This window comes from Triticum urartu, chromosome 5 (assembly GCF_003073215.2).
Source record: "Triticum urartu cultivar G1812 chromosome 5, Tu2.1, whole genome shotgun sequence".
Taxonomy (NCBI): Eukaryota; Viridiplantae; Streptophyta; class Magnoliopsida; order Poales; family Poaceae; genus Triticum; species Triticum urartu.
Window position 1 is genome coordinate 212,107,446 of NC_053026.1, and position 14,727 is coordinate 212,122,172.

A 14,727-nucleotide genomic window follows, 5' to 3' on the forward strand; every position below is an offset into this window, starting at 1 on the left:
TGTTACCGTTTTCATTCCACTCAAATGGTGTAGGTGAGTTGGGAAAGACCAAATGGTGGTCATCTTCATCTTGATGGAACCATGTGGGGGGTGCATCATATTCCACCATGGCCATCGTCTTGTCCAAAGGGAGGACGAAGTCATCACGAATCGGCGCGTCATCATAGATGGGACCTAGCACCAAATGAGCAGACACAATAGAGGTAGAGGTCAAGTTGTTAGAAATGCAAATGGCTTCACGAGACCTATCAACTATCACACTCTCTCTATGTGGTGGTTCACTCACTCCCACAAAATAGGTGCACTCAATCTCACGTATGGTGGAGTCACTCATCTCACTCAAGTGGTGGGGGTTGTGGCTCTCCTCACATGGGAATTGGGGCAACACATCATATATGGGGCTAGTGGTGAAGTCACTCTCACTCTCAATATGGTGGCTAAAGTCAGTCAAATCATCACATGTTGCCATGGTCGAAGGGAAAATCCCATGCTCAACCATATCATCGTCGTCGCCGTGGATGAAGGCTGAAGATGGCACATCATCACACTCACCTCCTAAGATGGAAGCATCATCCTTGCTCGCCACCTTGTCGCTCGCCTCCAAAGCTTGGTCCTTGAGGGTCTCCGTAGTTGTACTCGTCGCCGCACCGTCTTGAAAAAGAGTCATGGAGGACTCGGCATCATTAATGCCACAAAGAGGGATGGTGGTGAAGCCGAACTTGGGAGCATCGGCTTGGAGCTCGTCGAGCTTGGACGTCGTGGTGGTACTAGCCTCATGCTCGTTCTCAAGGAGCTTGGTCATCGCGAAGTGAGCTTGGGGTGGAGAAGCTTTGGCCTTCATGAGTTCTTGTGCCGCCTTGAGAGCACCAATGTAGTTGTTGTCGAGGGACTTGTAGTTCTCGAGGAAGATCATCTTGGAGATGTCGTTGTGCAATCCCATCATGAAGTGGAACTTCATCGAAATGGGGTCGTCCACGCCGGCTCGTCGCAAGGCAATCTTCATCTCCTTGAAGTACTCATCGATGGACTTGGATCCTTGGATGGTGTTCTCCAGTTGGCGTTGAAGTTGTTCCGTATAGGTTGGAGGCACGAACTCTCGCCGCAAAGCTCTCTTTGTCTTGCACCAACTCATGTCGTAGGTCTCCGAAGGTGCGTGAAGCCACCATGTGGACGCGTAGTCATGGAAATTCCTTGTGGCACACTTCACTTGATATTCGGGAGGAACTTGATGTAGCTTGAGGTAGTCGTCCATCAAACGCTCCCACTCGAGATACTCCTCAGGTTCTAGAGTCCCATAGAAAGGAATCTCATGGTCGATATCGAGGTTGTAGTAGCTCCTGGAAGTCGCGGACTTGAGCTTGGGGAGCTTCTCTTGAGCTTAGTCTTGAGGTGCTTGTTGGCGAAGATGCTGTATATCCGAAGGCGAAGATGCCTTGAAGTCGCTTTGCGAAGATGCCAATGGAGATGGTGAAGTCGTTGAGCGGTTGTTGGTGTTGAGCTCTTGACCTTCATGTTCATGGTGGTGATGGTGTCGATGCTGATGTGACCTTGCCGGAGATGGTAGCTCGGAAGCATGTGTACTTGAGTGTCTTATCGAAGATGAGGAAGATTGCTTGTAGGACTTGACGAGGGCCTTGATCTCTTCCATTTTAGCTTGCATCTTGGCATCATTGGAGTTGTTCGTGGCATCGAACTCGTCCTTGTTGTTGTAGACCGAAGGTGAAATGACTTGCCTATCCATCACTTCAAGAGAAAAATGTGAGTGGTAGAAAGAGAAGAACGAATACCAAATGTACCTTGACCTAAGTTGAAAGTGGATCAATGATCACTCCAATGTGGACAAGGAAATAGCACAATTGGTACCAATTCTTGTCGGTTTCTCACACCTACACAAATAAGGCTTATGGTGGAGCTCGGTGAGGATACTGGCACAAAAATTTGATGTAAAATGTTAGAAAGAGTCAATAATGTTGAAAGAGATTCACAAATTCGCAAGTGAAACAAGTAGACCAATAGCAATGAATGGAACACGGAAACGCACACACGGATAGATAAATGGGGTCGTGCAACCAAGGAATGAGCTCAAAATATGGAATCCATAGAAAACGTTTGTGTTGCACAACTCAAGAGAGACGCTAGCACGATTGCTAAATAGGCGGATACAACACTTGTGCACAACCTATAAGATGCAAAATGTAAGGACATTCTATCCCAAGTATGCTATATATGTATGGTCCCCGGTGCTATGATCCAAGATGATCGGATATGACAATGTGGTGTGATTCTATGGCTATTGCTTACAAGCTCTTTTCTCTCTTTCTCTTTTCCTTAAAAGCTTATTCTTTTTTTGTATGTGTATGGCCACTTTTGCACAATGCACAAACCAAGATAGCAATTGTGTATATGCGGGAAAAAACTTGAGGCACACTAGATGATATGATACCAATATGATATGGTATGTATGCAATGTATGGTGTAGATCACTAATGTGCACAAGTAACGTTGCCGGCAATACTCAAATGGCTAGTCTCGATAGGCAAGTGACGCAAAATGGGCTAGGGGTTATCAATGCAATGCCAAGGGAATATACAATGGAGGGATACCATGATACCAAGATGATATGGAGGTTACCGTCCATGTCGATGATGAGTGGCGGTGATCTTGATGGACATACCAAGAGGATGGAGACTCGTTCCTCAGTAGCCGAAACACCTTAGGAAACGTAAAAACCGCGAACTCAAAATCTCAAATGTCAAATGGTGGTAGTGGAATGCGGTGGTGGTGTTGCGGAAGCTCAATGGGATTGCGGAAATGCAATGATGGGTTTTGCGGGGTAGGCAATGCGGAAGTGAAGGGTAAGGTGGTGTACTATACACGGTGTCGCAGTTGGAAGCACGGTCCCTAAGTAGCTGAAACACCTTAGGAGACACAACTCACAACACAAACAAAATTGGGTTAAGTTGTGGTGGCGGAAGTGTATTGTGGGTAAGCCTATGCGGAAGTTATGGTGGTGTTGGTGGTTGATGAAGAAGCAACCGTCCATAAGTATCCTAAACACCTTAGGAGACTCAAATCACAACTCAAACAACCACTAATGCTATAAGGAACAAAATTGGTTAGGTTGCGGAAGTCGGTGGTGGTTATACGGAGGTTGTGGTGGAAGCCCTAGGCAAAGATGCCAAAGTTCCAAACATTTGATGGAGTCAAATGGTAATGTAGTATTTTTGTGGGAAGGGGGATGTCAAGAGCTTTTCAACGAGCTAAAAAACGCGAAAATCAGACTCCGGATGAATTAGTTATGGACAAAACGGTGAAACGTGGGTGGCTGAGATGTCAGGGGCCGGACATCCGGACTCGGGGCCGGAAATCCGGGACCTGATGTCCAGAACCGAGCAGATTTGGTGCTCCAGGAGACGGATGTCCGGCCCGATGGCCCGGATGTCTGGCCCGATGAATCCAGATCTAGTTTGGGGCGGAAATTTTCTAATTGGGGGCGGAAATTGATGATTTCGGAGGCAAAATTTGATGGATTTCGTGGATGGAAAGTGGGGAAACTTGGGTGAAAGATAGATCTACTCAAGACACAATGAATCCCTGGATTAAAATCAACAAAACATTATCAAGACCAACAAATCACAAAAAAAATTGGGGGCTATTTTTGGTGGGGATTTTCGAAATTGGGGAAGAACACAACAAAATTAGGCTAGAAAATAAGGGGGAAGGCTCCGAAATCGTGATCAACGTGGCTCTTGATACCAAGATGATGTAGGGTGGAACCCTAATCGGCCGATGTTTCATGAAAGGAGCGGATCTCGTGATGAACATGAAGGACACGAGGGGGAAAATGAGGGGAATCACGAGGGGAAACATGAGAGAAACACTAAAATCAACAAGTATGATCACACATGTGCTAGGTCCTCGAAACATACATTAACTGACATGCATAGTGTAGCGAATCGACCTCAAACGGTCAATCCTCTGTGTATCCGTGCCATCCCTGGATCGGTATGCTGGCACACACAGTACATCAATGTATATATCAAAGTGCAATCACATGTATAAATAACATAAAACTGATATATACCTCATAAGTCTCAGCGAAAACAATTGAACGGGTGCGGAGTCCCATCAATGCCAATGGCAAGTTGAGTGTAGACCGTAACCCTACAATGTAACCCTTACTCGTCGTAGAATTCCTGCAACATAAGACGTTGCAACCGTGTAGGTCAGTACATTGAATGTACTGGCATGTCACATAATGAGAATAATGAACCTATTTGTACATGCAATTTGGCTGGTGGAAAGCTCTAAGTTTAGTTTTTGCAAAAAGCTAGTTTTTCGCATTAAAAGATATCATTCTACCACTATAGTATATCATAGGATGAGTTGGCAAACCCAACCCAATCCATCTCCAAAGTTTCATTTAAAACTCAACTGTTTAACTTAAGAGTGATGAGATCTCCCAACATTTCCACAACTAGATGCTCAAGTTGTCCGTAACCGGGGACAAGCCTAATCGATTAGGTTAACACTCTGCAGAGGTTTGCGCACTTTTCCCCACAAGACTCGATCACTTACCTTGAAGTTCTTGCACTGCCTGGTGTTTGAGAACAGGATGACTGAGACATAGTCTTTCGAAAGTATTTCCCCTTAACCCACGGATAGGCCGGTACACCTACTCATTCTACATCTGCTAGCCCACCCCGGAAGAGGTCACACTATCTACTCAACTAAGCCAGAGCCTATATTGGCTTGTGGCTGCACACGTAAGCTTCTAGACATGAAAATACATTTGATCCCTTTGATCCTGAGCGGACGGCCCACTAGAGGTGCACCACCATGGATTTTCCATGTGTGCCCCACTGTAGTTCGCCACCATTCAAACCAGTTTCCGCCCAGGTAGTTCTTTAATTATCTTAGGTCATGTTTACTACATTGTCACTCATGTCTGACCATTAACACTTCCCAATCCACGTCTACATTAGTGAGGTAAAACTAAACTTACACGACCTCAATGAACTACTGGGTGTAAGCATAGCCATCCGGCATAAATTCCTACCATGCATTCCAACCACAAAGGACTAAGTGCATATATAAAACATAGGTAATCGAAGAATGGTCAAATGTGAAAATGCCTGGTAATAGTCGATGAAGATTATAGCGCTCTTAGAATTTTACTTAATAGAACTATTCGTCACTCTTCGATGAAAATCTATAAAGTCAAACATTGCATTCACATAAGCAATCCTTTCAGAGAACCAAATAACATGCAACATGAAAAGACTTGAAAAATCAAATAAAAATCCATCACACTCAACTATCACAAAAATTTCTAAGTGCAAAACAACATGTGACATAGGGTTAAAAATGTGATGTGAAATAAAGTGCATTAAAGGCATATAAGTGAAACTATCATGGACAGATCCTAAGTTTGTGAAAAAATATCGTGAGATTGGTCCAAGTCATAGGGTTTGGCAACAATGACAAAATGCAAAAAGAATCAAATGAATCGGAGCTTCGGTTTAGGAGAAATGGCCAATTTGAAGTTTGAATTCAAATCTTCATAAATTTCATATTTGCATCTGACAAAAGTTTACAAATATGATATCTCAGGATAGATCTAAACAATACAAAGAATTTTCCGCTTGTTTCATCGAATTTGGATCTACGGTTAAAAAGTTGTGACTACTGGAAGTTCAGGGACTAATCTATGATAAAAGGGACTAAAGATTGAAACAGAAAAATAAATAAAATTATGAACAGGCCCTCGGCCATGTGGCGGATCGTGGTTGGCTAAGCAGCGTTCGTGGCTTAGGCTAAATGGCGAACGACCACTAAATATGCAAAACAGTGGCAGCGGCTAACTAAAAGAAAAACCGACTTCGGTTTAAATAAAAACCGTTCGGTTTAACTACAACCGGGGTTAACGGATCTAATACTAACAAAAAAGCAAAATGAACGGGGCGGGCGAGCGGCTCGACTTACAGCGAGTGACAACGATGAACAGGGGGCAGCAGCATTGGTGTCAGGCGGCGGATGGGGCGGCGACTGTGGTGCTCCTCGACGACGGGGAAGGAGACGAATGAGATGGGCGTGATGTGGGTGGTCCGGTGCTGGTGACGGTGCGTGTCGGGGGTGGCCTAGACGGGCGGAGTGAAGGGCGGCGGCTTCGTGCTCCGGTGAGGACGCAGGTCGTCAGGGCGGTGTCCGCGGCGAACCTAGGGCAAAAGGAGAATGTCAACAAGATGCGCCTCGGCGAGTAAAGAGGTTTGACAGGAAGAAAATGAAGGTAGGGGAGTCTACGACGATAAAAAACAATGGCGAGGTCCTCCGGCTCGGGCGAGATCCAACTAGCGAAGGCGGCGCCAGTGATGAGCGAGAGGGCGAGCGAATTGGCAGAACGTAGATAGGGGGTCTTGGTGGTTTTATAGGCGCGGTCAAGAGTGCTTGGGGCTGCGGGATAAGGAGCGGGAGCGCGAGTGCGTGCTCTATCCCAAGCGGAGCGAGTGGGAGGTTGGGGACGATGCGGATGATACGTCTGCATCGTATCTACTTTTCCTATCGTTTTCCCTCTTTTTTTGACTCTAATTTGCATGATTTGAATGAAACTAACCCAGACTGACACTGTTTTCAGCAGAACTACCATGATGTTGTTTTTTGTGCAGAAATAAAAGTTCTCGAATTGGAAAGAAACTTTGCGAGGAATTTTTATATGAATAAAGATGATTTCTGGAGCCAAGAACCACCGAAGGGGGGAACTTGGGTGGGAACAACCCACCAGGGCACGCCACCCCGTCCAGGCGTGCCCAGGCGGGTTGTCCCCACCTGGTGGCCCCGCAGACCCTAAAACCGACGCTATAAAATTCCGTTTTTCCAGAAAAAATCAAGGAGAAAGAATTGTCGTGTTTCATGAGATGGAGCCGCCGCCATCTCCTGTTCTTCATCGAGAGGCCAGATCTGGAGTCCGTTAGGGGCTCCGGAGAGGGGGTTCTTCGATATTCGTCATCACCAACCCTTGTCCATCACCAATTCGATGATGCTCCCCACCGGGAGTGAGTAATTCGTTCGTAGGCTCGCTGGTCGGTGAGGAGTTGGATGAGTTCATCATGTAGTCGAGTTAGTTTTGTTAGGGCTTGATCCCTAGTATCCATTATGTTCTGAGATTGATGTTGCTATGACTTTGCCATGCTTAGTGCTTGTCACTTTGGGCCCGGGTGCCATGATTTTAGATTAGAACCGTTTATGTTATCACCATTATATCTATGTTCTAGATCCAATCTTGCATGTTATAGTCACCTACTACGAGTTATGATCTGGCAACCCCAGAGTGACAATAGTCAGGACACTTCCCAGTGTTGACCGTAGTTTGAGGAGTTCATGTATTCATCATGTGTTAATGCTTTGTTCCGGTTCTCTATTAAAATGAGGCCTTAATATCCCTTAGTTTCCAATAGGACCCTGCTACCACGGGAGGGTAGGACAAAAGATGTCATGCAAGTTCTTTCCATAAGCATGTATGACTATTTACGGAATACATGCGTACATTATATTTATGACTCGAGCTAGTGTCGTATCGCCCTAGGTTATAACTGTCACATGATGAATATCATCCAACAAATCGCCGATCCAATGCCTACGATTTTCCTACATATTGTTCTTGCCAAGTTACTACTGCTATTGTTACTATTGCACTTGCTACAAAATCATGGCTATCATCATTACCTTTACTATTGTTGTTGCTACTACTATCAAAACTATCATACTACTTTGCTACTGATCACTTTGCTGCAGATACTTAATCTCCAGGTGTGGTTGAATTGACAACTCAGCTGCTAATACTTACAAATATTATTTGGCTCCCCTTGTGTCGAATCTATAAATTTGGGTTGAATACTCTACCCTCGAAAACTGTTGCGATCCCCTATACTTGTGGGTTATCAGCGGGCGGGGCCCATCTGGCAGCGTGCGCGACGTGCGAGCGAGAGGGGGGCGAGGAGCGGGCGAATGAGGCGAGGGTGCTTGGGCACTAGGGCTGGGCCGCGGGGCGAAGGCCTTCGGGCGGTTGGCTGGTTGGGCCGCGGTCGAAAGCGCGGGTTTGGGTCAGGTGGTGCGCGCGTGTGGGTGTGTGTGCTTTTTTTTACAGAAAACTTTCCGAGGCCAAAACGAACCCAAACAAAATCCTAAAAATACCACGATAATTTCTAATATTATCTCTCAATATCTACAACACACTGAACATTTAATCAAGCATAGAAGAATTTGAAAATATATTCCTAATGCACTTAATGCACTTTTTGCAAATCAAATAAATACCAAATAAACTATAGAAACTCCAACTAATATTGAAAATGAAATTTCCCACTCTTTTATAATTTGAGGAAGTCATCTTATCCCCTCTCATTTGTTCTTTTTGAGTGGAAAATATTATTTGAATAAAAAAACTCCAAAATGTAATAAATCACGAGATGCAAATGATTTCAAATTTTAAAATAACTTCTATTGGTTTCATAATCCCTTTCCATATTTTCTTTCTGATATTTGAAGGAGTCATATTTCTTTCTCTATTTATTTTACTTGAATAAATGGAAATGATTTTGAAACTCAAAATGGAGAACTTTTCAAAAGTGAACCCGATGAAATTCAAAAGTGCTCGTCATCACTCCCCACTCTATTTCGTACATTTTGAAGAAGTCCTAGTATCTTCTCTCATGAAAATCCTTGAGTGGCATAAAGTTTCCGAGTTGCAATTTTTTTTTCAAATTGAATTCAAATCTTTTTCAAAACCCCCTTTTTATATATTTAAATGGAAGAAGTCATATTATCCTCACTCTAGGGTTTTGTGAAGAAATGAATTTGAATTCATGGAGATCAAAATGCAAGATGAAAGTTTTGGAAAGTACTTTTATTCCATCTCATTCAACTTTCAAAAAGTTTCAAATTCCACTCAATTTCACAAAATCAGTCACACAACAATCAAACAAACAATCATAATTATTTATTTAATATAACATTCCAAAATTTAGAATATTGGGATGTTACAAACTACCGCCCTTAAAATGAATCTCGTCCTTGACATTCAGAGAGGCTAGAAAGAAGGTTAGGTTTGGGGGGCTCCTTGAAAATCCATTCATCAACACAAGGTATGGTGTGCTACCACCCTTAGAAGCATGGTTATGGTTCCAACAAAACTCATATACTCCATCCTTTGCGTTGACGGTGTTGGTCTGCTCATATTCTCCGGGATAACTCCTCATTAGTGCTCTTTCGGTAATGACATAACCTTTTTATCAAAGTCTTGAGTCCTTGCATCAAAATAAGATCCTTTTGGGACTAAGGCTTCTTAGCTGACATGTCTGTCGCCAATGCTAAACAACTATCGAAAATCTCATGGTGGTCAACAATTACTGGTTCCTCCTACAGGAAATGGGTCTGGGTTGAATCTCACTGTATAACCTACGATTGGAAACGGGTGCCTGTACATGGTTTCCATTGTCCTGCCATTCTAAGGCTTTTGGTTTGTCGTGTCGACACTCCTCTAGGGTTTTATGGCTCTCTGATTTTCCATCAACATATGATAGTTCATGATAGAAGTCTCTGGTATGGGGGCCAATCCATCCCGTACTTTAATCATTACCACATACGCAAGTGAATCACATACTCTAACACTTGGGCATCCTCAAGCATTGCAGAACTTCTCTTCTCCATGAACTGGGTTCGGGTAAATCCATTGGTTCTACAAGACAAACAAAACCTCTATCGTTTCTTCACAACTCTCGGTTTTACGTAACCTCCTATGAAATGTCTGCTGATGAAATCACAACTTCTTCCATAATTCTTCTTTAGCAAGGTTGTGCTTGCTCCTTTACGAATCCTGGGTACTGTGGGTTATGGGCCCACTTCAACACTTGTATATCTTTAACTCGTCCTTGGAGTTACTATTCTTCCATATTACATCTCCTTTAAATCCAATAGTTCTTCATTCCTTCATACTCTTGGGGTAACCACCATAACTAAAGCAAAACTCTAATGTATTTTGTCCAAACTCCACTCTGCGGAATACATTTTCCTTTCCATTGGTCAGGTGTTCTCACAGGGTAATACCATTAAAATAAAATGTACTAGTTCATCCATAATGAATATTCTCTTCATATCAACTCCTTTATTACATCCTTAACCATTACTCAAAACTCAAATTTCAAAAGTACCGTTTTTACAAATGTTGCCATCCACATAGTTTGGTATGGTCAAGCATTACTTCCATCTTTATTCATTTGCCCTAATTGAAGACGCTTTAGTCCCACTGGAATTGTGCGGTGTGATCCTTGAAATCATCGATCTTTTACTTAATCATGGTGGCCATGAGCTTCATTTCCATCATCTCTGCATGCACCTTCCTCAGGTACCTGAGTATAACGAAGTCTTGCTTCAAGTATCTCGCCAATCTGACGTATGGCTTCCATAGCAGCTTCACAAATAGATTCAAAGAATGTTGCTCGTGGTACTCGAGAAATGAAAATGTATTACCCCATAGTCGTTGGGCAAACTTCCTTCACACGATGGAGGTGTACCTCCACGTACCAAAGTTCAACTCCATTCTCCATGAAAGGATAACCTTTGTAGAATGCATCTCCTTTAATATGAATATGCTTCATCATGTCCTTCAGGATCTTTGGGTAATCCTGATCACTAGTCAGGGTCATGATCGTTTTTGGGCCCTTGAGAAAATACTCGTAAAGGGTTGTCATATGCAGGTATAAGATAGAAGGGGTACTCAGGATAATGCATGTACTTCCTTGGGTGAAATGTGGTTGTTTTCCTAGGAAAGGTTTGGGGCCAGCTTGTCCATGGTTTCAAGGTTTAAGTCTAAGTGAGATAGTGAGAGAGGTACTCACAATCAACAAACTACTCGTAACATTTCATATGAGATTCCAGACATATCAACTTGTATTTCTTCACGAGCTATTACAATTTCCATTTCATAGCTCAACTCAACATCCCCAATGAAAATAAAAGTGTGTTCCACATTTATTACATTCTTTATCCCAAAATACCAAGATCTCAACTACTCAGCCCAAGTTTTCCTCGGGTCTGAACATTCTCTGGCAAAATGTCCTACTCCTTCACAGCGTAAACAATTCACGTTAGACAAATCCAGGGGCTTCCTGGTGGTTATCTTGGCTCCTTGGGTTCTTGGCTTCCTTGTTGGGCATTGCTAGCATGATGACCTGTATGCTTGCACTTGAAACATGTGATATGACTCCGGTCCTTCTTTGCGGAAACTGGTCTGTTCAGGGGATACATGCTCTTTCTCTTCCCGGACTTCTTCGTTCCGATCAATTCTTCTATCTCTTGTGGATCAAACTCCACTTCTTCTGTCAGAAAGTCTCCCAGATACTCTTGGCTTTCCGTCGTGCAATACTATGGAAAATGTCCTTATTCTCTACATGAATAGCAGGCATTGGAGTAAAATATGATTAGGCCTTATCCATCAGGGTCGTCAACATCTTCTTTCATCACCGGTTCTCTTAAACTTTTCCCGAGGGCTTCTTTCATTGCTCCCTTCTGCTGCTTAGCAATTTCTTGTACCTTGGGGTAAATATGACACTGGGCAGGGTACTGCGTAGTTCCTTCACACAATAAACAATTAACCTACCTAGTTGGGCATTCTTTAGCTCGGTGATTTACTTCACAATGAGGGCATCCATCCTTATGTTCTTCATGGGTGTGTCCTATTTCTCCGCATATCTTGCAGGCACAAGGTCTCTTAAACGGGTTATCACCGTGCTTCCTGATTACCCACAAGTGTAGGGGATCTATCGTAGCCTTTTCGATAAGTAAGAGTGTCGAACCCAATGAGGAGCAGAAGGAAATGATAAGCAGTTTTCAGTAAGGTATTCTCTGCAAGCACTGAAATTATAGGTAACAGATAGTTTTGTGATAATGTAATTTGTAACGAGTAGCAAGTAATAAAAGTAAATAAGGTGCAGCAAGATGGCCCAATCCTTTTTGTAGCAAAGGACAAGCATGGACAAACTCTTATATGAAGGAAAGCGCTCCCGAGGACACATGGGAATTATTGTCAAGCTAGTTTTCATCACGTTCATAGGATTCGCGTTCGGTACTTTGATAATTTGATATGTGTGTGGACCGGTGCTTGGGTATAGTCCTTACATGGACAAGCATCCCACTTTTGATTAACCCCTATTGCAAGCATCCGCAACTACAACAGAAGTATTAAGGTAAACCTAACCATAACATGAAACATATGGATCCAAATCAGCCCCTTACGAAGCAATGCATAAACTAGGGTTTAAGCTTCTGTCACTCTAGCAACCCATCATCTACTTATTACTTCCCAATGCCTCCCTCTATGCCCAAACAATGGTGAAGTGTCATGTAGTCGACGTTCACATGACACCACTAGAGGGATGACAACATACATCTCATCAAAATATCGAACGAATACCAAATTCACATGACTACTTATAGCAAGACTTCTCCCATGTCCTCAGGAACAAAAGTAACTACTCACAAAGCATATTCATGTTCATAATCAGAGGGGTATTAATATGCATAATGGATCTGAACATGTGATCTTCCACCAAGTAAACCAACTAGCATCAACTACAAGGAGTAATCAACACTACTAGCAACCCACAGGTACCAATATGAGGTTTGGATACAAAGATTGGATACGAGAGATGAACTAGGGTTTGAGATGAGATGGTGCGGGTGAAGATGTTGATGGAGATTGATCCCCTCCCGATGAGAGGATCATTGGTGATGACGATGGTTGATGAGGACATCAATACCATTGTTACACCCACAGCCCCTGCTGCCATACATACAGGACCAATTACTAGAGCTCGCGCACGCCAATTGAATTATCAGGTACTTTCGTTTCTTGGTAACGATTCTAATGTTCATGAGAATATGATGTTGCCTAAACTGGATACATTTGTTTTGCTTACAAATGAAGGGCCTAGCTTGGACAAGAAAGATGAACCTTGGAGCAAGTTCAAGCATGGAGATGATGGCATGCGCAAGGGGATCAAGAACAGAGTTACAAGTGAGATTTCAGGACTTTGAAGCCACCATAAGGAGTGCATGAAGCCTTGGAAGAAATATACAAGATGTCACTTCATAAATTTCGTCCAGAGGCTATTCTAGGTGCTGTGTCACCTTATTATTGGGCCAGGCCCATGTATTTTTCAAAATACATAAGTATAGGTTGTTTTTAGAGTCCGTATGTGTGGGGAAACAAGAGTTAGGGTTGGTTTCGGACCCCTCCTCCAAGGGCCACGAAACTCCCCCCTCTTCCTCCATATATACAGCCCTTAGGGCGTCGTTTAGACCTTGGGTTTTGTTTAGATTAAAAGTTTGTCATAGCTGCAACTTCGCGTACTTCGTTTGTGTCCAACGACCAGACCAAGACGTCACAAAACCCCACCTTCATTAATAAAGCTTTCCTCTTTTATTCGCAATATCCAAATTGCAATCTCAGTTTCTTGCTTGTTCTTTGTTTGCTCGCAGGAAATAGACCCTCGTGGTCAGGTTGATCGTGCTCCGTCGTGGTCAATAACCCTCGGAAGTTGGTTTAGCGATTGGTAAGGCGCGATGTCTTCGCACGTTCATAGTCGGATCGTCAAAGTCGACTCCCACAGAAAACGATATCTATCTCGTCGAAACATCGGGACACCTTCGCCTCTATCAAGTGGTATCAGATTTCCAGGTTGCTCGGTGAGATTTTATAGTTTTTCGTAGTTTAGATCGAGTCTGTTCTTCATACCTACAGACCATGAAAAAAGCCAAAAAAAATTAGGGTTAGTTCATCATATCCGAACCAATCTGAGCCTTTGCAAAGTATTTCCAGTATTTTGCTTTGTTGAATTTGTGGTTGCATCGTCGTGCCTAGTTGCTGGTCTTAGAGTCTAGTCTTTTAGAGTTTCGAGTTTTGTTCATAAGTTGTCACGCTGCCGCCGCACCTTCATCATCGCCCCTACCATCTACCACCAACGCTTATCCGCCATCGATCCGTACCCATATACCACCACCAATCCGTATCCATATACCACCACCAATCCATATCCATATACCACCACCAATCTGTATCCATATACAACCATCGCTGCCATATCCTACCACCATATATCCACCACCAATCCGAGTTCCTTTCATATTAGGTTTGTTTTCGACGTCCGTCTAATTTCTGATTCGTGTTTCCTTGCCTCAGTAGGTTTCGAAAAAAAAGAGTCTGGAGACCCCCGGGCAGTTTTTAGGCCAAAATTTTCATAGGCAAAAATATTTTTCACTATCCTATTTTTAGGCTTTTCTGAGTCTTTTGAGCCACGTGCCATCATAGTGATTTTTTGTCGCACTTTTTCGTCGTCGCTGCCCTGATTTCCCAAAAAAAAGTCAATTCTTTTTCATGCCCATCCTGTCAGTTTGACGAGGGAAGAGTTTTGAGACACTCGCCATTATAGTGATTTTTCGCAAAAAAAGAGGAGCGCAGAAAAAGAGAGGAGTGCCAAAAAGAGAGGAGCGCAAAAAAAACAGAGCAAAAAAAGTCCCAGAGTGTGCTTTTCCCTTGTTTACGTGCAGCGCCGTGATTTTGTTAGTGTTCTAGGCACGCGTCTCTAGCACGGTCTAGCCTAGGACCAGCACAGTACCATCGTTGAGCGTTTATTCAACTTTGCATCTCTGAATTGATTATTGCTGACCCTTTTT